The sequence below is a fragment of the Uloborus diversus genome, chromosome 9, assembly GCF_026930045.1.
Source record: "Uloborus diversus isolate 005 chromosome 9, Udiv.v.3.1, whole genome shotgun sequence".
Lineage (NCBI taxonomy): Eukaryota > Metazoa > Arthropoda > Arachnida > Araneae > Uloboridae > Uloborus > Uloborus diversus.
This window is the reverse complement of record NC_072739.1, coordinates 96,127,833-96,151,135: the sequence shown is the minus strand read 5'-3', so window position 1 is coordinate 96,151,135 and position 23,303 is coordinate 96,127,833. Positions and strand designations below refer to the sequence as shown.

Genomic DNA, 23,303 nt, shown 5'->3' with positions numbered 1-23,303 from the left:
AAATAAGTAACAACTTTTTCTTCTTGGATTTTTTTTTTTTTTTTTTTTTTAATATTTTCCAATCTATCTTTTTATGGTAGGAATCAAATTTTAATAACAAAGTAGTTACTTGTTAAAAAAAGTTGCTTTGGGAATTTTTTTTAGTGCGAATTGGAGATATGCTTCTTTTCTAACAATTCTCTTTCTATGATGATGTGATAAAAGAATCATAGGTTCGCAGTGATTAGATATTTTAAGTTTCGATTTAGATGTTTCCCAGTATGTCTCAGATTGTCTTATCAAATTTCGATAAACGTTTCGCCCAATTCTGTTTGTCTAATCATTATCTGTCTCCTACTACTTTATGTCGCTCAAAAAAAAATTTCTAAGAAATAGGCAATGTGTTTCGTGCGGATGTAAGATGTAATAACAGCTATGAAAAATACTCTAAGGCGAACTAAGAAGCAAACATAAGGTAAAAATTTGTATTCATTTTTGATAAAATTGTATAAAATATTTTACTTTTTCTAGCAGTAATCAATTTAAGTAATAGAGTAGCTCTGCTTAGGCTATTTTCAAATTTTATTACTGATTCTGAACTGACTGAAAAAAAGTTACAAAACATTAAAGAAGCTAATTTTTATATATTTTTTCAGTGAAGGGAACGCGTGGCACGTGCAAACTTTTCTCATTTCTTTATTTTTCAAAAAATATTATCGATTTCTCAGAGAAAAAATGTGTTCCTATAGTTAAATAGTTTTTTTCCTTTCGTCCTGGAATTTTTTGATTTTTTTTAATTCCTTTTTTACTTGATGGTATTTAAAAAAAAAATTAATTGTTCACAAGTGCCCCTTTATGGGAGCACTTGTGAACATACCAGGGGCCCATATGCTCAAAAATGGACCGTTCATAAAAGGGGAATCCAACTTACCCCAAACAACCCTACAAAATTTAATATCCAGGTGCAACTGGATCCATCTTTATGCAACTCACCCTTGTTCACGGAAATAAAAAAAAAGGAAAAAAAAACTTTTAGTGTTTGAAAATAGAGACCAGATTAATATCAAAGTAGTTTTATTAATTGTGCAAATAATGAGCTATTTCAATGATAAGTGTGACTCTAATAATAAGGTCTCTTATTTTAAGTATGGAAAAAATTTTAGTTATCCTTTTAGTACAAATTTGTGTTAAAAATTGTATACTGTTAATATATTTCCTCATTAGAAAATTTAAGAATACAGTGCTAGCCAAGTTATTAGAATAAAGAGTTTTTTTTTTTTTTTTTTGCACACTATTTGTACTAAAATATTATTAATTTTACTATTGAAGTATGATGATTACGTTGTTTTAGCATAATTTAATGTTTGCAGGTGGCAGCACTGTCTGCTTTGTTTATCTATCTACCAAGAACATAACCTCAATCAGCTTAAACAGTTCACAAGTTCTTTTTATTGGTGTGTTCTTTTATATTTAAAGTTAGGTCAGAATTTATTGTGTGTCGTAATTCCTTATCCTACCAAAACGAAACAAAACACAAAATAAAATATTAAATATACTTAAATCTACTTATTTGAGACATTTGTGAAAGAAATAATAATTAAATAAACATACAATTTTAATTAAGCAAGCCATTAAGCAGCATAAACAGTCACAACAGGTGTGTGACATACCACGGAAGTGAGAATTCACATGTTGTGAATCAAAAATATATTAAAATAAAAATTATTATTTAAAAAATGTTGGCAGGTTTAAATAGATATATTTTTGATGAAATTAAAAATACATTGTTAAATGAATTGTTCCTTAATGTTTTTACTGAAAAGGGAGTGTGACAGAAAAGGAGAATGACTCACATATTAACTTTTTAAAACATATCAATTTCTACAGTGTAAGAATAAATTGAAAACGTTTTCAAACTTGTTTTTCGGCAGTTTCGCTATGTTAATGACGTGACGCAACGATAGAGAAAGCTTTCGGAAGTTTCCTGTCTAGACACTGTTTCGGTAAAATCCCTTTTTTCGGCTGGTCATTGAAAGTTGAAACAGCGTCTTCATTCGCAGCTCAAAAGATCGCTTTAGCAAGTAACTATACTTTTTTAATATTTGTGTGTGTGTGTATGTGTGTGTGAGCTGTGTGTGTGTGTGTGTGTGTGTGTTTCCCCTTTAAAAACATTTCTGGACGGAAACAGAGTATGTTCATTCGCCCAGGATTGCTATTTAAAACAACTGTATTTTTGTTGTATATGTATATAATACCATATGTAATGTGCCATAGAAAATGCATTCTTTCCGTGAAAAAACGTGAAATTTCCAAAAATCTAAAGTCTGAATACAATGTTATAGTTTGATCAAATTTTTACTCTCTGGGAAAAATTTGTTGTGACGGGTGTAACAACTTTTCAAATAGTTTAAAAAAAAAACTTTCTAAATGAAATAAGAGATTAAATCGTTTTATTTCTTAACAAATTAGCAATGTAGTTACAAAATATTAATTGAAAATCCAGTGACATGTTTGAATTTTTTCAGCATTTTTTTTTCCTTACTAAGTGAGTTACGTTTATTGAACAATTTCAAAAGAGTGAAATGGCTTTTAAAGAAGTACATAGTCAGGTGCTTCATAACTAGTTTTTTGAAAATGCCTCTGTCAAATTATTTTCCAGGGATAAAAATCAGAGAAGCTGACGTTATAAAACAAGTAAACTGTGCCCAGAGTTATGGCACGGGTTCTCAGGGTGAAATTAAAAGTATCATTAACCAATTACCACAATTACAAGTTGTGTATGGTTAAAACAATTTGCTCCCTTACGGAAGTAACTGCAGAATGACAAATATGCTGTATGGAGCATTTTAAATTGCTTGCATAACTTATGTGTACTCAAATACTGTTGTCTGAGTGTATATTGCTGTTTGCAAGTTGGAATTAATTAAGAGATGAAGTCGGGGAAAGGACAACTTTTGGGAAAGCAGCTCTGACAATGTTTAAACTCAACAGACAGCTGAGTTTACATTACAAAATAAAGCTACATGTCACTGACACTCAAATGGTATATTTTTAGCCCTATCAGAGTATGTGACATTTTTCTTTTTTTTTTTTTTTTCATCTCACTAACCACCCAAGGCACCAAGTACAAGCTCACTAATTACCAAGTACAAGCACTGAACTATTGCATTAAGTTGCTGTTTTACATGGGTCGTTCTCCAGAATATATAACTTTTAAACGGAAATATTTTTCGATTTCAAAACTTTTCATTTTATTTTTTTTTTATTCTTACACGAAAGTGTTACCTACTAGAAGTGACCATAAACAATGGCCCCACTAAATTTCAGTAATTTTTACATAAATAAATAATAATAATAAAAAAAACTTATTCACGGAAATAAAAAAAAAAAAGAAAAACACTTTTAGTGTTTGAAAATAGAAGACAATTTAATATCAGAGAATTCATTTTATTAATTGGGCAAACAATGAGCTATTTCGATGGTTTGTGTGAGTCTAATGTTAAGTTCTCTTAATTAAAGTACGGCATGAATTTGAGTTATATCCTTTTAGTTCAAATTTGTGTTTAAAATAGTATAGTATTAATATATTTCCAAATTAGTAAATTTGAGAACATTGATAAGGTCTGTCACAGAAATGAGGAATTTTTCATTAATATAGGATTAAGATACATTTTTCAGGGAAAGACACTTTTTCTTTGCTGCTACAATCTGCGCATGTTAAGCAAATGAAAACCTGCGCACTTCTTTCTTTTACATTAATTTACATCCATGAAATTCAATTTTCTGGAGGTGAGAGTTCCCAGTAACCACATTTGGTTTTTAAAACAAAATCTATCTTCATGTTTTCCAACTAAGCTTTCACAGTTTCTTTAGGGCTGAAAATAAACATGTATGTATCATGGTAAATTAAATGGGATGTGATTTTCACCGCCCTCTGTTAACGAGAAATGGAATTTTGTGTTTGGGTAACGGAGGTGAGAATTTATTATGTAACGTAATTCCTTATCCTACTAAATAGAACTAAAACACACAATAAAAATAATTTTACTTAAACGATTAGTATTTGAGCGAGGCCTTCGAGATAGGAAGGCCATCCAACTAGCAAATGACGTCATCGTTTGTCGATCCACAATGATATTGGGAAGTGAGCACTTCGATTAATATTTTGGTTAAATAAAACTATTTGGTTTATTTATTATTGACTTCTGTTATTTTAGTAGCATTACAAGTTCTACTTTTTCATTTGAAAACATAAAAAGGAACCGATAATAATACATTAAAAAATACACTGAGCTTAATTCATAGTATTTGACATAAAAGCATTTATAAGTCTTACAAAGTATTAAAATAACTAAACACGATTTTATTTTACAATCATGTAAAACAAATTGATAAAAAAACACAGTTTAATTTTTCATTAGAAATTGTTTTTTAACTAATCGCATTTTAACTACTCGTATATTATATTGAAACATTAAGTCTTAAGAAGTATTCAAATAAATAAATGAACTTTCATTTTACAATTACATCAGGACAAAAAATAATATTACTATTGTATTTGAATAAGAATTAAATGAAATTTTAAAAAATAAATAAACATTTTTACTTAAGAAAACGGGAAACATGACTGCAATATGTTTCAAAGACATAACATCAAATTAAAATACATAATACCAGATTATTAATGTTAACTTAGCTAAGCAAATTTATGCTTTTAAAAAGACGTGAATGCTTGGGTGCCATCCCCCAAAGTAGACGGTGCCCTACCCCCTTCAATTATGAAAACTTCAAAAAAAAAACCCAAAACATCTCCATTTCCCTTAAAATTTCAAGGGCACAGTTATTTATAACTATAGCCGTTGAAAAGCTATCATTACTATGAGACTATGATTCCGACCTCCCCCCCCGCTCCTTCGGTGGGCACTCTCGAAAAATTACACAGGAATTCAACTTGAAAAACGTTAATTAAAGAATGAATAATACAACATCATGAATACTGTATGTTGTACATCAAAAAAATGTATTCAATATCTAAACAGCCTTTTTTTTTTGGAATTCGGCTACTTTTCTATTTTTAGCTTTTTCTGCTGCTAATGATTCTTGTGTGTGTGGGGGGGGGGCTTTAATAGTTCATCATCTTAGGCTTTTGAAAAATTATTTTAAAAAGCATTAATTGATGACAAAGTAACCTTTTTCAAAAAACTTTTCATAGAATGACCATTTTAGCAACTTTCTTTAATACTTAAAACCTCATATATGTTAAATTTAGATCAACATTTTGCTGAGTATGCTCTTTTAGGAAATCAATGTGACAGTTCTGTGACAGGGGGAAGGGAGGGGATAACAAGAAGTGTGACATCACGCGTTGTTTATAACAATATGCTCATGTTGAACAGCGTTACATGTAACAAGGAGGAGGGGGGGGATTAGTTCAAAAGTTTGCATAATACTTTATAGACAGCCCCTTAATTCAATTTATGTTACAGTTTCAGAGTTCCTGAAAGCTTATTAACAGAAAATCCAAGGAATTCAAAAAATATGTAGTTCAAGACATTTTGCCCTTTTTAAGCATAAACAAACAAGCACAGAGCATTTGGCAAAAACACGTTGTGTATGCATTGCTCAAAATTAATCTTTCGCAAGTCCAGAAATTATGAATACCGTTAACTTAACCACAATGTGTGCATAAATGTCATAAAACTTAAAGACAACAGTGAAAAAAAAACATATATATTTTTTTAATTTACGCACAGAACCAGCTTGTTTGAATAACATTGCAGGGGCGTAGTTGGGGGGAAATGTTTGAGTATCGAACCCAAGACCTCCGGCGTTCAAATCTAATCTTCTATCTCAGAACTACGGAAGCCCATCAAGGAATGTTTTTTGATCAAAATAACACATGCTAGCGTATGAAACAATTTAATCGAAACGGAAAAATATAAGATTAGTTCAGTTAAAAGCCTGTTTCAATAAACTTGTTTACATATTAACTGAATATCAACACCAAGTTACGTTGCTTCTGATAGCAACAAGTATATTTGCAGAAAATTTTGACATATGTATATTGTCAGCTTGGAAAATCCATTTCGAATAAATGCATGTACGAAGTTGAAAAAATAAAGAAATAAAAAGTTGCAAGTTAACCATTTCAAATATTAAAGCAGTATACTGAAATTACAAATTACAGACAAAGATATCAGAAAGGAAACTGACAATTGTTTGTGTAATGGAGGAAAACTTAAGTAATCTTAACTGCATAAAATGTAAATTTGTTTATCTGAGAAAAGTACTTACCTCCGAACTTTAAAATTTATTCCATGAGGCGCCCAGCTTTTTTCTTCACATGCAGGTTGTTCGGAAGCGGAAATCGCTGACTCACTTTCACTCAGCAGACACTTATATTATATATATATACATATTTTTTAATTGCCTCTACATTCCGGTACGTGGAAAGGATGAGATAAATCCAACAGTGTTATATTCAAAAATGTGCAGCCGAAGTTACATATTTCCTATTTCATCTATTTCAACCAGAGCAAGAAGCACTATTGTTTAACTGGTAAACTGCACTACTTTCAAAGTTTCGCGCCAAGTTCATAGATCGACGACTGGTGGCGTAACGAAGCGGGGGGGAGGGGAGTTGTCTGACCTGTTATCACGTGGGTCTCGATTTGAGACATTTGTGAAAGAAATAATGAAGAAAATACACATATACTTTTAATAAAGCAAGCCATTAAGCAACATAAACAGTCACAACAGGTGTGTAACATGCCACGGAAGTGAGAATTCACATGCTGTGAATCAAAAATATAATAAAATAAAAATTATTGTTGAAAAAATGTTGGCAGGTTTAAATAGATATATTTTAGATGAAATATAAAAAAAAAGAACATTGTTAAATGAATTGTTCCTTAATGTTTTTACTGAAAGTTTGTAAAAACATTCAGTAAGCACGCAGTAAAAATGTACGTTTTTACTGCGTGTGACAGAAAAGTTACTTTTTGAAGAATGACCCACATATTAACTTTTAAAAAAAGAAGAAGAAGTATAGATGTGCAAACTAAAAGTATGACCCTGTTGTATTTTCCCCGTAAAAGTGATATTTTTGCCGAAAAATTATTTGTAATTACCAAAAGTAAAAGTTTATTATTTGTACTCATCACTGTTCTTTTCGAATTTGCTCATCCAAGTTGCAAATTTTGCGCAATATCACACCCGTCACATCACGGAAAAAAATATCTTTTTCTGTAAAAAAATTTTTTAATTCATCATAAATATCACGCATTAAGTTTTATTTGAACGTTATCAAAGAAACAAATTGCTAGAGTCATGAAATTTTCACAGGAATTTTTTTAGAAGTATGAAAGTTGGTGAAAACTCGTGTCTCGCAGAAGTCAAATATTTAAAAAAATTCTCTAAAAAAATTGTAAACTCCTACAATTTTATTTATTTTCAATTATTCTAGCAAATGCATAGTTAAACATGGCAAAAATACTTTCTTAGTATTTGCTAACTAATTTAATGCTCAAAATATTGGTTTAAGAGCCAGTTTTTTTAAGGATCAGGCAGGCTGGATAGTTGACATTTTTAATTTTGCTGAAATTTTCAGGATATGTCCCTTATTTAAAATTACTAAAACGGTGTTTTTTATTTTTGCAAAAAAAAAAAAAAAATCTTTAAGTTTTTGGAGATTAAAGTTGGATTTAGTTCTTTTTTCAAGAGAAACATACCAATTTTCGTAGGCCAATACTTCTTACTTTAAGAGTGAATCGTGGCACTGGCGATTATTTTGTGTTCTACTATATCCTCGATATCTGTCAGTACTAAATTAGTTGTGGTGAACCACTTACGAAAATTCAGGGGTCACTCAAAGTTTCACAAAAAAAAACTTTTTTTCTGCAAGTTTGACCGTCGAAATTCTTCTTGAGCCAACAGTGAGCCACGGTAGTATATATTTCAGTAAATACGTACCAAAGAGTAGTATCCAAAAAGAGAAAGATTTGTGTGGCTGACCTTTAGCGTACTGAAATATTTGACTCTAAAATTGCAGAAATCACAAAATTACTGGACTTTCAAGGTCATTAATTTCTTGCGCCAAGAGTCAGCAGATATGAAACTACCTGGAGAAGAAGCCTTTATTATCATAGAAACACAATTAGCTAACAGACCTATGGCTACTGTTTCAACTATTACATAATTTGACTTTAAACTTTGCTCAACATGTATTTTAGGCGCTTGTGAAAAAATAACAACTACCTGCTTTTAAGTATTTACTAGTCGACCCGTGCGGAACTCCGCACTGTACTTCGAATCATTTCATAAGGCATTTCGCTCTTTAAAAATTTCAAAGAAAGAATATTATGAAGAAAAACCGAAAAAAGTAAACGAAAAAAAGTAAGCACACAAGAGAAGGCATGTAATTTGAAGACATCAGTACCAAAACCTCGTTAAATACAACGTTGTGATAATTTGATCATCGCTCCCCTTTTGGTTCTACGTATTTTCAATGCAAATATAAATATCATTAAAAGTGTGGCTGAGTGGCACGTGAAAAATCAGTAATTTTGCATGTGAAAAAACAGGTTGTGGCAAATACAGTCCGCCCATGTGAGCATCTGACGGAAAAAAAGAAACATTAAAGAGATATTTAGTGGCACGGATCCGAACTGGCGCCATTCTGGTTAACAGTACGACGCTCCAACAAACCTAGCAACTGTGACTTCTTTTTCGAATGCTATTCATTGAAGGAATGCGTAATAAAACACAGTAAAAAAGTTTTTCACCAAAAAAAATATAATAAGATCATGCGTCTATGTTTTGTCATTAGCCAGCACGATACGATTAAAAATTATTCGTAAAACATGGAATCTGATTAAAGAATGAGGAAGATCTCACGTAGCGATTGAAACAAACATTCTAGAGAAGTAATAAATTCGGTTGAAAAAATAAGTGTTTTTATTTTTGAATATTCAATAATTTCCCATAGCAGGCTTCTTTAACCTGTACGGCTGAAAAGCCCGCACTTGTTTTTCTTTTAATCGAACACTTAAAATTCAAAACCAAACCCAGTTGAACTGAGCCCGTTTTTTAAGTGTAATTTTTCGAAAAGAAAAAATGTTTTTTTTTTTTTTTCAGCCGAAAGCAGAGGAGTAGAAAATTTTTTCTTACTAATGAAGTTGATAATAATTTTAATGTTTTATATCGTATTCGAATAAATAATTAAAGATTTACTGGTTGAAACTCGTAGTTTTAATTTGGCGTAGTATTTTTTCATTTGTACAAAAGTTCGAAGACTGTTATTAGAAAAATCTACATTTCAGCATACAATTAAAATGTTTTTCTGCACAAAAAGAATTCCCTTGAGGTATAACTAATACTTTTTTTTATGCTTACATTATGCTCAGTGGTCTGGACGGAGTCAAAACTTAAAAAAAAAGGGAAGAAAACCTTTCGATTAGCAGTCAACTTATCTGAATGATAACTGTAGCCTGCATAAAGGAGTCGAAACACCAAATAGCATTTCCACTGCAATTATTTTATTACGTGTGTTATCTGTTGTATGTTATGAGTACATGCAATGCGTAATATTACTGTAAATTTGCTATTATGCCGGACAGCCTGAACTGGCCCGAAGTTCAGACAGTTTATAGCCGAACGCTCCACCGAAAAAAAAAACCCCACAGGTAATTTTAAATTTTTTTTTCTTGCCGAGAAGTTTTTTTATTTTTGAAAATTTTTACAATTTATTATCGCACGCTGTTTGAACCGTTATGACTTAGATGGCAGCACGTGTTCATCATTTAACAGCACGGTTAAAATACGAAATAATTTGAACTAAGTTCTTTTTTAAGCGTAGCTTTTCAAATGTAGTAAAAATGTGATACGCTATTTGTTTTTTTTTTGCAAAAATAAGAAAAATATATATATTACCCTTTAAATTGAGGTAGTATTTTTTTTTATTTGTACAAAGAGTCAAAACCTTATTAGAAGAATCTATATTTCAACATACGATTTATTATATTTTACTGAACAAAAAACAATTCCAATGTAGTCTGAAATCTTGAACCTGATAGTTATATTTTCGCTTACATTATGCTTTAATTTTCTTCCCGGAGCCAAAGCTTTAAAAAAAAAAAAAACCTTACAATCGAGTATCAATTTAGCTCCGTGTTGCATTAAGTTTTCATAACAGCTAGGAGCGTTTCTGCCTCATGTATTCCCTCATATTTAATATTCATTGTTCACGTAATGCGCGATATTTTTCTAATTTTTTGATGCAGATTGTCCGGACGTGGGCCCGAACACGCAATCTCCTGGTTACCAGTCGAACGCTCTGCCGATCAAGCTATTCAGCTCAGTCGGTAACAGTGCATATTAAAGTTATAATTTTAACCGAAAACCTCATTCTGGTTCTTTAAAACAGGTTTTTTTGCCCGAAAAAACAATTTTTAGACCGTGGGTCTATTTTTCGTCAGTAGCCTGCACGATAAGCTTTAAAATAAGGTGTAAATCAAAGAAATCGATCAAGAATTGAGGAAAATCTCGCGTAGAAACCAAAAACAGGCTACAGAAATAATATATAAGGATTATCTCATCAAAAACAACCCTGTTGTAAAATTTTCCCCGCCAAGAAAACCTTTAACTTTTCCGCACAAAAAAGAAAACCTGCATCCTAAACCCAAAAACCCTCAACCATAAAAAGTTATGATATCTAGTTTGCCCGCCAAGTATCTGTCAAACTATCATCCTCCCTCTTCTCCTTTTTCATCACAGCTACTTCCATTAGAACCTCCTCCCATCTTCAACTCTTCAGAATTATGGATATATCTTTTAAATTGTTTAACTTGTTTGGCGGGAAGCTTTTCAAAGTGAAGTGGTTGCTTGGTGAGCAAACTTGGTTGCTTGGTGGAGTCTGTTGGCTGCTGACGTTTGGTTTCCTTGGCGGGGCGGACGCTCCCGCGTCGCGTGACTATTGTTTGCAATAATATTATCATAAATTTTCATAAGCTAACTAAAATGGTATTAAAAGACAACATGTACTTGGAACCAAACTGAAAATCTTACTACTATTATATATGCGAAAGTTTGTCTGTATGGATGTATGGATGTATGGATGTTTGTTCCTCTTTCACGCAAAAACTACTGAACGGATTTTGATGAACCTTTACAATAATATAGCTTATGCATCAGAATAACACATAGGGTTGTTTTCGTCCCGTTATGGGGGCAAAACCCCTTTAGGGGAGCAATAAAATACAATTTTCGTATAAATTCTCTAATATAGGGATGAAAAAATACTTGCATATATTTACATTATATGCCCATCGAAAGCTCTGATTTTTCTGCTGAAGATGGCACCTATTCGAAATTTCTAAGTAGAATAAAAAACGAGTTATGAGCGTTTTAGTTCCATGTTCGAAGGCTTTCCTAAACTCAATACAGTATTTAGTGTATCATCTCAACTCCCTGTCGATAGCGACAATTATTGTATTGTTGACTATCTTTGCTTTTCGTGACTGTTCAAGGCTTTTCTCAAGTCAAATCTTGAAGTAAGAATCTTGATTTTTGCACAAGATTGGCAAATAATATATGATTTGGCTGATCATTTTCCATTTAAACGGAACTTTAATGTAATTAATGGTTTTTATTATTATTTATGCTGATTGAACACTTACTCATTATCCAATCAACCATCAGATCGCCAAAATTTTTGCAGAAAGATTTCCGTAACTGATGCATTTGGCAGTTTGTTTCAACGTCGCTGTTTTTGAAGCCGAAGACTACGTCATAATGTTTCTCAGCTTTCACCATGTAAACAAAATATCGCCAATCAAAGAATCTTTAAAAAACTTTTTTTACTGTGTAATCCAGCAACTAAATTAAGCAAATCCATAAACAGCACAAAAACTTCCATTAATTTTCCTTTTTGCACAATTTCAAACAATCGCAAAATTTTACTACTTATTTTGGAAACATTTCAGATGAAACTCTTTAGCGCCATTTTATGGTGACCAAAAGTATCTCAGCACCTGGCGATAATATCTTTGTAACGAAAATTAATATCATATCGTTTTACAAAGTAAAAGGAAAGAAGGAGGGAGCATCATCAAAGGTATTCCAAAACGATTCCCGCAAATTCGGTAAAATCGCACCAAGAGCCCACAATGATTGAAATTTCCCAAAATAACTAAAGCAAGTACAAGGGGATTACGAGCAACTTCAATAGCAATACAGAGAAGGTTTTAGACTCCATGTTTAAAAAAAAAGTATAAACAGATTAATTTTTTTAAACATGAGAAGAATAATTTCATGTTTTGGAAATTTGTATATGCTTAAATATAGTACTTTTGTTTCTAAATCAATACTATTTTGTTCTTTATACTTATTGCTATTTTACTTTTATGGGTAAGGAAGAAACTCGATTTTTAATCACGTCAAAAAGATGTGTTTTAAATTCTTTCACTTTAACCAGAAAACAAAAGAAAGTAACTATTTTTTCTCATAATTATTACTGACCCAGGCAACGCCGGGTATTTTTGCTAGTTAAGTCTATAAAATATTCAGTATGCAACAAAAACTGCATTTGTCTAAGTTAAATAAATACCTTTCTGAATGAAAAGTAAAGTAAGAAATAACAGCGTCAAATAGTACAAATTGGATAATACTGCAGACACGTGTTTCGGGGTTACAAGGAACGCCTCTTTCAATGCAAAAGAAATCAGCTTATGAATGAAAAGACACCCGACAAAAGATATACGCTTTTGTCGGATGTCTTTTTATCCATAAGCTCATTTCTTTTGCGTTGAAAAAGGCGTCCGTTGTAACGCGAAACACTTTTCTGCAGACGTTGTTATTTCTTATTTTCTATTTGTCTACTTAACCAGGTAATTTTTCTTGTAACATCTCGTCTTCCGTTTTCCATCGGTAACTTGTTCAGAATTAGGAAATTCTATTTCAGAATAATGAATCTGCACAAGTGTGGTAAGGTCCAAACTGAACCAAAACCTTTTAAAAAGTACTACGAATTTTAATGTATTTCAAAGAGGTTAGGCATTTCCCTAACCCTATAGGGAATAAGAGCACTTCTCATATTAATAAAGAGTGCACTATTATGATATTTTGTTGATTTGAGAGGAAACTGCTATAAAATCATCCCAGAAAGCTCATCGAAAGAAATGAGAGAACAGATAGATCATAATGGAAAAATATTATTTCAACCTTCTTAACATATGATTTTTCACAAATCAGAAGCCTCTTTACAGATTTTTTTTTAAAGAGGAGTGTATTTTACTGTGCATATGCAAATTTATATATTTATACTTTTCCTGTGGCAACGCCTCTGGGATTGCAGTTTTATACTGCGGTCTCTGGGACGAACAGCAGAAACAGTAAGACTGCGGCGGCATGATGTACACAATATAATTGTTCTTTAATAAAACCAAGCAAAACTACAATTGTGTCAGCCTCAGCTATTTCTCAAAATAAGTTTTACAGTCCACTACCAGCGATCAACATATGGTCCAGCAGCCGGACAATAAAATGGCTAAAACATATAATAAAGCCGAGTTGAACCGATTAAGGGGACGCGTAAAAGCAAAGCTCACGATTATAACTAAATTTGATGAGAAAGATAAAGAATTGTGTGAGAAGACTAAAGTTGAATGCGAAAGTAAATTACGTGATATCTCGGAATTAAAACAAGAATTGAAAGGGCTCTTCGAGTTATACGGTGAGTTAAAGTTGGATGAAAAAGAAGAATTCGAGTGTGATGAAGTCTTCATGGAATTGGACTCTATCTGCGACACTCTGGAGGTAAACATTAAATATTTTCTTACTGGGTTTACTGATAGAACGGATAAGTCTAAAACTGAAGACTTTAGCGCCTATAATTCATTAAAGTTTGATTTGGCTGCCAAATTGCCTACTATCCCGTTACCTAAATTTAGCGGTAGAATTGAAGAATTTGCTATCTTTAAGGGTCAGTTTCAATCCATGATTTCTGCTAATGAAAACATTTCAGAAACTCAAAAATTATTCTATTTAAAAGCTGCCTTACAAGGTGAAGCAAAAATGTTAGAAACTACTGAGGACACGTTTAAATCCTTGTTTAGTGCATTAGAGGCTAGGTACGAAAATAAACGTACAATAGTGGATCTCCATATTCAGGAAATATTGGGATTAGAAAAAATAAATTTCGAAAACTCAAAATTATTGAGAAATGTATCTGATAAAGTTAAAAAGAATTTAAGAGGCTTAAAAGCGCTTAATTTAGAATGTAATGATCTTTCAAATGCGATAATAACGAACATTGTTCTTCAAAAGCTAGACAAAGATTCTAGAAAGGCATACGAATTATCTGTAGCTACTAAAGAAATTCCGTCATTACATGAATTATTACAATTTATAGATAACAGATCTAATGTGCTTGATCAATTAAATACGAGTATTTCTAACAAAAATGTAAAAGGGTTTCAAAATCCTATGTCAAAACCCAGAAATTTATTTATGAATGCCGATAAAAACATTAAACTTTGTTTTATGTGTAATGAACAACATTCTTTATTTAAATGTAAGCAGTTTAACAATTTAAACATTTCTCAGCGCTTAGAATTTGTTAAGAATCACAAATTGTGTAGAAATTGCTTAAGGCAACACAAGTATAATTGTCGTTCAACATTCAAATGCTCTGTATGCTTTAAAAGGCATAATACATTGCTACATTATGAAAAAGACAAAAATGGCAGTAATTCAGTACCTTCAAATGTAAATGTTAACAATTCGTTTTCCGCGATAAAAGAATTTTCGTACAAACAAGAAGCGTCACTCGTCAGTGTGCTTCAAGGTCAGAAACCTGAAAATAGTGGGGTAAATCAGAATGTTTCTATTAAAGAGTTGTATAGCGAGGAATATTTCAGTAAAACGGCTAAACGCGATGATTCTGGTAGAGATATAGTAAAACTTCCAATAGAGGAAAAGAGTAGGTCATTAAGCAATTTGAAAAGCTCCAGAGATGTCGCAGAGAGATATTCGCCATTTCTTGCCACCCGTACTCGAGGGACTCTGATAGATGAAGGACATCAAGATTTTCCCGATGCATGTGAAGTTGCACGCGGGGACGTTTGTGTCAATGACGTTCTGTCAAGTTCGGAAAATTTGGATCAGGCAAAGTTCCAACAGTCTGATCTCATTCAAGTTTTGCATAAAGAAGAAATTCAACTCTATAAATCGATGTCTAACCATCCCGACTTACTACACACAAACCATGAATACTCGTTCACATCTCAAGAAATAACTGTCAAGACATTGGGAATGTTTTGGTGTTCAAAATTGGATTATTTTACATTTAGAGTGACTGTGGATATCAAGGAAAATTACACGAAACGTGAAGTTCTAGCCACAATCGCAAGAATTTTCGACCCCTTGGGTCTAATACAACCAATTATTTCGAAGGCAAAAATTTTCTTTCCGAGACTTTGGGTATTGGCACTCAATTGGTCGGATCCTCTCCCTCCTAAGGAGTGCAGGGAGTGGTTGAGCTTTTTGAAACAACTTCCAGTTATAAATCAAGTGCAAATTCCCAGGTACAGTCTTCTTCCTAAAGCAATTACTATTCAGCTACATGGATTTGCTGATGCTTCAAAACAAGCTTTTGGGGCAGTTATCTACTTGAAATCGACAGATGCGTTTGGATACATAAAAACGAGTCTCTTGTGTAGTAAATCAAAGGTATCTCCTCTAAAAACCTTAACAATACCTCGTTTGGAGTTGTCATCAGCTCTGCTTTTAGCGCGACTTACATCCAAGATTATACCCATATTGCAGTTGCCAATAGATAATATTTATTTGTATAGTGACTCGACCATTGTTCTTGCCTGGATTAAAACCCCAGCGGAGAAGTTAAAGCCGTTCGTTTCCAATAGAGTGAAGGTAATTCAAACGATGAATCAAAATTACCAGTGGCGACATACCTCTTCTAAAGATAATATAGCGGATATTATCTCTCGTGGACAAGATGCAGATGTTCTCTTGACAAATAAACAGTGGTGGGAAGGACCAGAAATTTTAAAACAACCTCAATCACATGGACATTCATTTGAACTAAACGATCTTAATCAAGTTTTATATTACAGTGAAGTGAAGGATACTCATGAGACTGTCTTAACTGCTACAGAAAATGATTTGTTGGTAAATTTCCTGAATTTGAGTAATAACTATCAAAAATTAATTAATGTATTTAGTTATATTCTTAGGTTCATTTACAACTGCCAGAATAAAGTAAGGAAGATTGGACCTCTAACAGCTGATGAGGTCACTGCCAATGAGTTAAAACTTTCATCGTTTGTTCAACAGGAAGGTCTTAGTGATGACTTTCAGCAGCTAAGTTCGGAAAAACCAGTAAAATTGTCAAGTAAATTAAAATTTTGGTTACCTTTTTTCGATAAAAATTCAAATGTCATAAGAGTCGGAGGTCGTTTGTCAAATTCTCAATTACCCTTTGATGCAAAGCATCCAATAGCATTGCCTAAAAATCATAAATTATCAAAACTCATTTTATTAGATTTACATCTAAAAAATTGCCATCTTGGTGCGCAAGCACTATTGCATGCATCTAGATTAAAATTTTGGATAATTCATGGAAGAGATCTCGCCCGGAAAATTGTACATGAGTGTGTGATTTGTTCAAAATACAAACCACGATTTTTAGAACAGAAAATGGGAGACCTTCCACCTGAACGCTGCCAACAAACATTTCCCTTTTTGAATACTGGCACTGACTTCGCAGGTCCATTTTATATTAAAAATAAAAATCAACGTAAAGGAGCATTACAAAAAATCTTTATTGCAATATTTGTATGTTTATCAACCCGTGCTGTTCATTTTGAAATTGTGTCGGATTTGACGTCTGATTCATTTATTGCATCATTGAAAAGGTTTATATCCCGTCGTGGAAAATGTGCTGTTTTATTCAGTGATAACGCAAAAACATATATCGGTGCTCACAAAGAGCTCGACCGCTTGCATAAGTTAGTGAGTCAACCAGATGAGATTTTATTAAAATTTCTTTCTATTGAAAGAATAAAATGGAGGTTTATCCCACCCAAATCTCCTCATTTTGGAGGCATTTGGGAAAGTGATGTCAAATCATTTAAATTTCATTTAAAACGCGCAATGGGCAAATTGATATTTACTTACGAAGAATTTTTAACAATCTCAAATCAAATCGAAGGGATTTTAAATTCGAGGCCTTTAATGCCACTTCCGAGTGATGCAGAAGAAATAGAGGTTTTGACTCCGGCACATTTTTTAATTGGCAGAACAATGTTCACAGTGGTAGAGCCAGAGTTGTTAGATTTGTCTGATAACAGATTAAAACGATGGCAGCAAACAACAAAAATAATTCAGCAAGTATGGAAAAATTGGTCGAGAGACTATTTATGCCATTTACAACAAAGGTCAAATTGGTGTTTTTTGAAGGAAAACATTGCCATTGGGGCAGTGGTTTTGATAAAAGAAGATAATATGCCTGTAAATTCGTGGAGCTTAGGACGTGTAATAAAGGTTTTCGAAGGCCGGGATAAATGCATTCGAGTCTGTTTGGTAAAGACTGAGGGTGGTACATTCAAACGTCCCATAACTAAGTTAGCAATTTTACCTGTTCCAGTGTAAAGTGGATGATTTTAATTAACTATATCTATTTTAATGTTTACATGTTTTAATTGTAATTGAGTTTTATATCTGTTCAATTTACTTCTGTGCATTTTATGGTATTTTACTGATAATTTTATTGATTAATATTTTTGAAATCTATCAATTTCAACGCCGGGAGTATGTATTTTACTGTGCATATGCAAATTTATATATTTATACTTTTCCTGTGGCAACGCCTCTGGGATTGCAGTTTTATACTGCGGTCTCTGGGACGAACAGCAGAAACAGTAAGACTGCGGCGGCATGATGTACACAATATAATTGTTCTTTAATAAAACCAAGCAAAACTACAATTGTGTCAGCCTCAGCTATTTCTCAAAATAAGTTTTACAGTCCACTACCAGCGATCAACAAGGAGAGTACATTAAAATCTTCTTCTTTTTTTTTTTTTTTTTTTTTTTTTTTTTTTTTTTTTTTTTTTTTTTTTTTTTTTTTTGCATGTCCAGAAAATTTTGATGACGTTAACGACATTCATCAAGATAGCACAATTGAATAAGTTTTTTTACTGTGTATATCATCAATTACACGAGTAGAATATTAAATTGGCATTATTGGTGAGGCAGGGATATATTATTTTTTATACCAGATATGAGTTTTATATACATTGCTTTCCTTTTTTTACAGCAATTTGCTTACCGCACTTGAACTAATTCGTTATTCTTAAATGCAATTTCGAATCTGAACAAGTTACCAATGAAAAGGGGAAGACAAGATGTTACAAGAAAAGTCGCTTGGCCAAGTAGACAGATTTTTTGGTGCATACTGAGTATTTTATACACGTAATTTTCAATTTAGTTCCAAGTATATGTTGTTCTTCTGTTACCATTTTAGTTAGCTTATGAAGAGTTGAGCATAGGGCTCCCAAGACCACATCCCTATGCCTCGCAACTGTCCTAGATCCTCTCTCAAGACATGGAGGCGTGGGTGGCCATTCAACCTGATGCCTGCCCAGTCCTTCAAACATCCTCCTCCATAATGGTCGATTTCGCGGATATTGGAGAGTAGGAAGCTGGTCCCGTTCAGCTTAACCGACTATTCTTGTCCTACGTTTATGTGGATAGAAGCAGGAACTCTAATAAAAAAGAATATTTTAATGCAAGTTTTATTGTAAACTAGCCGCCTTCGGCGACCAGCTGGTCCGCTTTTTTACGCCAGGGTTGCAGCCTTCGGCGGCTGCTTAGACAATTTAACGACGGTATTAATCAATGTTTTTCTCTATATATCAATATTATCATCTGCCTTTTTACGCCAATGTTGCCGACGTCGACGGCTGCTTAAATAAGTTTCGTGGCGGTATCAATCAATCTATATCTATATTATTATTAATTTAAATAAAGTATTTTCTAGATCTATCTCCAGTTCCGTCGTTTGGAATATTTTTAAAGGAGGGGGAGGGGAGACACAAACGGCTTGCTCTTCATGCAAATTTTGTCGAAAAATAACAAAAAAAAAAAAACACTTCCACTTTTACTTGAAAGCATTGTTTTTTCAAAGTCATAGTGTGTGGGGGGGGGGGCATTGACACCCCGTTGAAGTTTCTTAAATGACGGGCATGTCTCTTTCTTGCTGTTCATCTACTATATCGACCTCTGCATTTGTCTATCTATCTATCTATACGATCTATGCGTATCTACCTCTGACAGTAATTAACAATCTTTTTTTATTTATATACTAGCAGCCGTCTACGGCGGCCGTTTGGCTTACTTGTCATTCACCATTTTACGCCAAGAAGTCGTAAAATAACAAAAATCGCGTCCATTTTTATGTGAAAGCATTATATTTTCAAATCGTAGTGGCGCCCCCCCCCCTCCCCCCGTTGTTGTTCTTTAAATAACGGGTCTGTCTATTTCTCAATGTACATCGACCTGTAGATTTATCTTTCTCTAGATCCATGCAAATTTACCTCTGATAGTAATTAACAACCTTTTTTTCAAAGAAAAAAAGTATTAATTCGAAAAAAAAAAAACATTTTTTGTACACTCAATATATATCTATCTACCTATTCGATCTATCTCTAAATTTTCTCATCTATCTCTATTTATTTTGATCTAACCTCCAATCTTATTCCCTAACAAAAAGAAAATCATGCAAAAAAAGCGCTCTTACTTATTTATTAAAATAGCACAAAAAATTGGTGTCTCTGTGGTACCCGGAGTTTGCCAAAGTATAAAAATCATTGTCCATTTCTATGGGAAAGCATTATGTTTTCAAATCGTAGCGACGCCCTCCCCCTCCCACACCGTTGTTGTTCTTTAAATAACGGGTCTGTCTATTTCTCAATGTACATCGACCTGTAGATTTATCTTTCTCTAGATCCATGCAAATTTACCTCTGATAGTAATTAACAATCTCTTTTTCAAAGAAAAAAAGTATTAATTCGAAAAAAAAAACATTTTTTGTACACTCAATGTATATCTATCTACCTATTCGATCAATGTCTAAATTTTCTCATCTATCTCTATTTATTTTGATCTAACCTCCAATCTTATTCCCTAACAAAAAGAAAATCATGCAAAAAAGCGCGCTTACTTTTTTATTAAAGTAGCACAAAAAATTGGTGTCTCTGTGGTACCCGGAGTTTGCCAAAGTATAAAAATGATTGTTTTATTGAAATTCAAAACAAAAAAAGTGACTGGGACCAAAACGATCCGATGTGGTCCATCTGATTAACCGACATCGAATTTTTAGCAAAACATCCGGGGGGGGGGGAGAGAAACAAATGAAATACCTGGAAAGAAAAAAAAGCGATGAATCCTTCGAAAGGAAGAAAAGAAAAAAGCAAGTTACGTACTTCAGTTACACTGTTAAAAAAATTTCCTGAAAATAACGGAGAAAGTACCGGCAGCAAAGTTGCCGTAAATATTACGTTTACGTTCAATGACTTTCCGTGACTTAACAGAAGTTCCATTTCTTATTTCTCCGTAGTTGTAGTTTTCCGTTTATACATTTCCCGTGACTGAACGAAAATTCCATTTCTTATTTTTCCGTTCATTTACGATCTTTCTGTGTTTTAACAGAATTTACGTTCCTTATTTTTTCATTGCGATATTTTTTCCATTTCTCACTTTCCCGTATTTAAGTAAAACTATTTTATTTTCAACAAATATTTAAAAAGTTATGTCAAGCATTGACTCTTCGTTTCATTAAAAATTTAGTTCTTTAAAATGATATACAGTGGCTCCCAAAAGTGTTCGTACACCTACGATTTTCAATGAAATAGGCCATTATCCATTGGTTAGAATTAATATTTCGGAATAGGTATTTTATTATAAGATCTATGATCTATATTTAACAAAACTACATGAAAATTTTTAATAAAACATTAAAACATAATTTTTAAAAAATCAAAAACCAAAAATTGCCGGAAATTTTATCTCACAAAAGTCTTTGTACACTTTGAAAAAATGTCAAAAAATTAGTAAATAATCTAACTTTTTACAAAGTTATTATTTAGTAGAACATCATGCAGTATCAACAAGAGCTTTTAAACGTCTGGGAATAGATTTCATTGTTTTTTCTTTCTTTTTTTTGCGTAATTTCTGAGTAAGTGTTCAACCCCAGTTTGAGTCTTACTGTTTCTAGCTCTATTTTCGTTTCAAAGCTGTATTTTCGTAATCTAGCCCCCAGATATCTCTAAATATGTTACATTAAGTTCAAATCTGGAGATTGAGGGGGTATTTCTAAGCTTAAGGACAATTTTTGAGGCACCAAACGCAAACTTGTGCTTCTTATCGTTATCGCGATAAAAAACCAAGTTGTTTCCGATTACCAAATTTTGGGCTAATAGTTTAAAATTGCTTTTTAAAATATTTCAATGAACAGCATGATTCATTATTTAATCAAAAAATTCCAAATTTCCAAGTCCTGATGCTGTAATGCACCCTCACACTAAAACACTTTCACCGTCCTGATTAACTGATCCAATTAAGTTCTTCAGATTAAATTCCTCATTTTTTCTTTTATTTACAATTATACAACAATTTAACCCAAAATGTTAAATTTATTTTCATCTATAAGTAAGACGTTGTTCCAAAACGTTTTGAGCTTATTTAACATTGTATTTGCGACGGAAAGCGTAAGCTTACTGTTATTCGCACGAACAAGAAAATTTCTGCAGGAAGAGGTCCCATTTAATCCAGTTAATCAGACAACTTGGCGAACAATTTTAGGTGAAAATTAAACGTAAAATGTTTCATTCAATTCTGCAAAAAACTTTTCAGCACTCAAATGTGTATTTTTCATAATTTTTTTAACTGTAAACCTCCGATCACGCATTGTTAACTTTGCCAGTTGACCTTTTCTTACCGTGTTTTCGATCCTATCCTTGTCTTTAAAGCATTTTATCAAGCACTTCACTATAGAATGGTATAAATTACCTAATTTAGAGACATTTCAAACCAATTTACCGCTACTGTGAGTAAGCAATTCAAATTTCGAATGGTGTTTGTGGTGTTTTTCAAATACCAGTCATTTCAAAGTAATAAGCACAATATTAAGGAATAAAGAAACAAAAAATTAAAGCCAAATGACTTTTAAGGGTCAACACAATGCAAAAATATTTAAAAAATGACATATGATAGTTTTAATCATGAATTTATTCGAAAAAATTTGAGTGTACGACGACTTTTGCGGCGTATTATTTCTCCGTCTCTTCATTTTTCGACAAATTTCAAAAATAAAATCTGGCAATATTTTGAAAAAAAACTACTGAGTTTTATTCAGAATGGCATAACATAGACTAATAATAAGAGTAGACCGAGCTTTCTCATTCTTGCTGATAAAGAAAATTGGTTCATAGATGTATCATGTGACTAGTGGAAGGGCTTGGCGAAGACTTTGGCAGCATGGTTGCTAGATGGCAGCATTATCTATAGTTTGGCACTCGACATGTATTTTAAGACAACGTGTTTTCATTAAAAAAATTTCCAGGTGCAGAGATTGAACTGTTTTTCTTTTAGTTATGCATTATTTTGACATTAGTAATAGTTTTTGATCAGTTTTCGGTAACTTTTATTTCATTTGGAGCTGTCAGCGTCGGCGTGAACGAAATGGCGTAAACGTTTTGCGTTAACGCAAAAATGTACTAATCGGTATCTTAAATTGAAACTGTAGGTAAAAATCTTACCGTTTGCTGATTCCTCTTGGTCGCTTGCATCTTTTATTGCTTAGAGAGTTATTGAAATTGACTAAAGAAAATGCACAATACTATCTAAACGAAAAACTCACTATATTAACAAAATATTTACAACTTAGAATAACAAATTTACAAATCGGACTCCATAAAAGATCATTCTTCCGTGTTCCATCAATTCTATTTATTTTATTTTGCGCTGGCGTTGATCGTCTGCTACGATTAACTCTCGCTGTTGCTAGGATATCCACCAGTCACATGGTTTGGTTTATGAGCAGCAAAAGGGTTGCCATAGCTCGGTCTACTCTTATTATTAGTCTATGTGGCATAAGAATGGTGTGAAAAAAAATTGGACTTCATATTCAAATTCAGTTTTGCGTTATTTTGGTTTTACTACAAAATTTCAAGGTGTACGAACACTTTTGGGAGCCACTGTATAATACAGATATAGTTAACTGTTCTAAAATTATTACTTTTTTTTATT

General features: G+C 32.6%; 1 protein-coding gene across 1 annotated transcript in view; it reads left to right on the top strand.

Annotated features, from left to right (window-relative positions):
* The first annotated feature begins 1,984 nt into the window (after positions 1-1,984).
* Positions 1,985-23,303, top strand: part of LOC129230387 (uncharacterized) — a 47,254-nt gene continuing 25,935 nt past the window's right edge. Inside the window, exon 1 of the mRNA XM_054864786.1 lies at positions 1,985-2,060. The gene's annotated coding sequence lies outside the window, so the exon portion shown is untranslated. The remainder of the gene's footprint in view (positions 2,061-23,303) is intronic.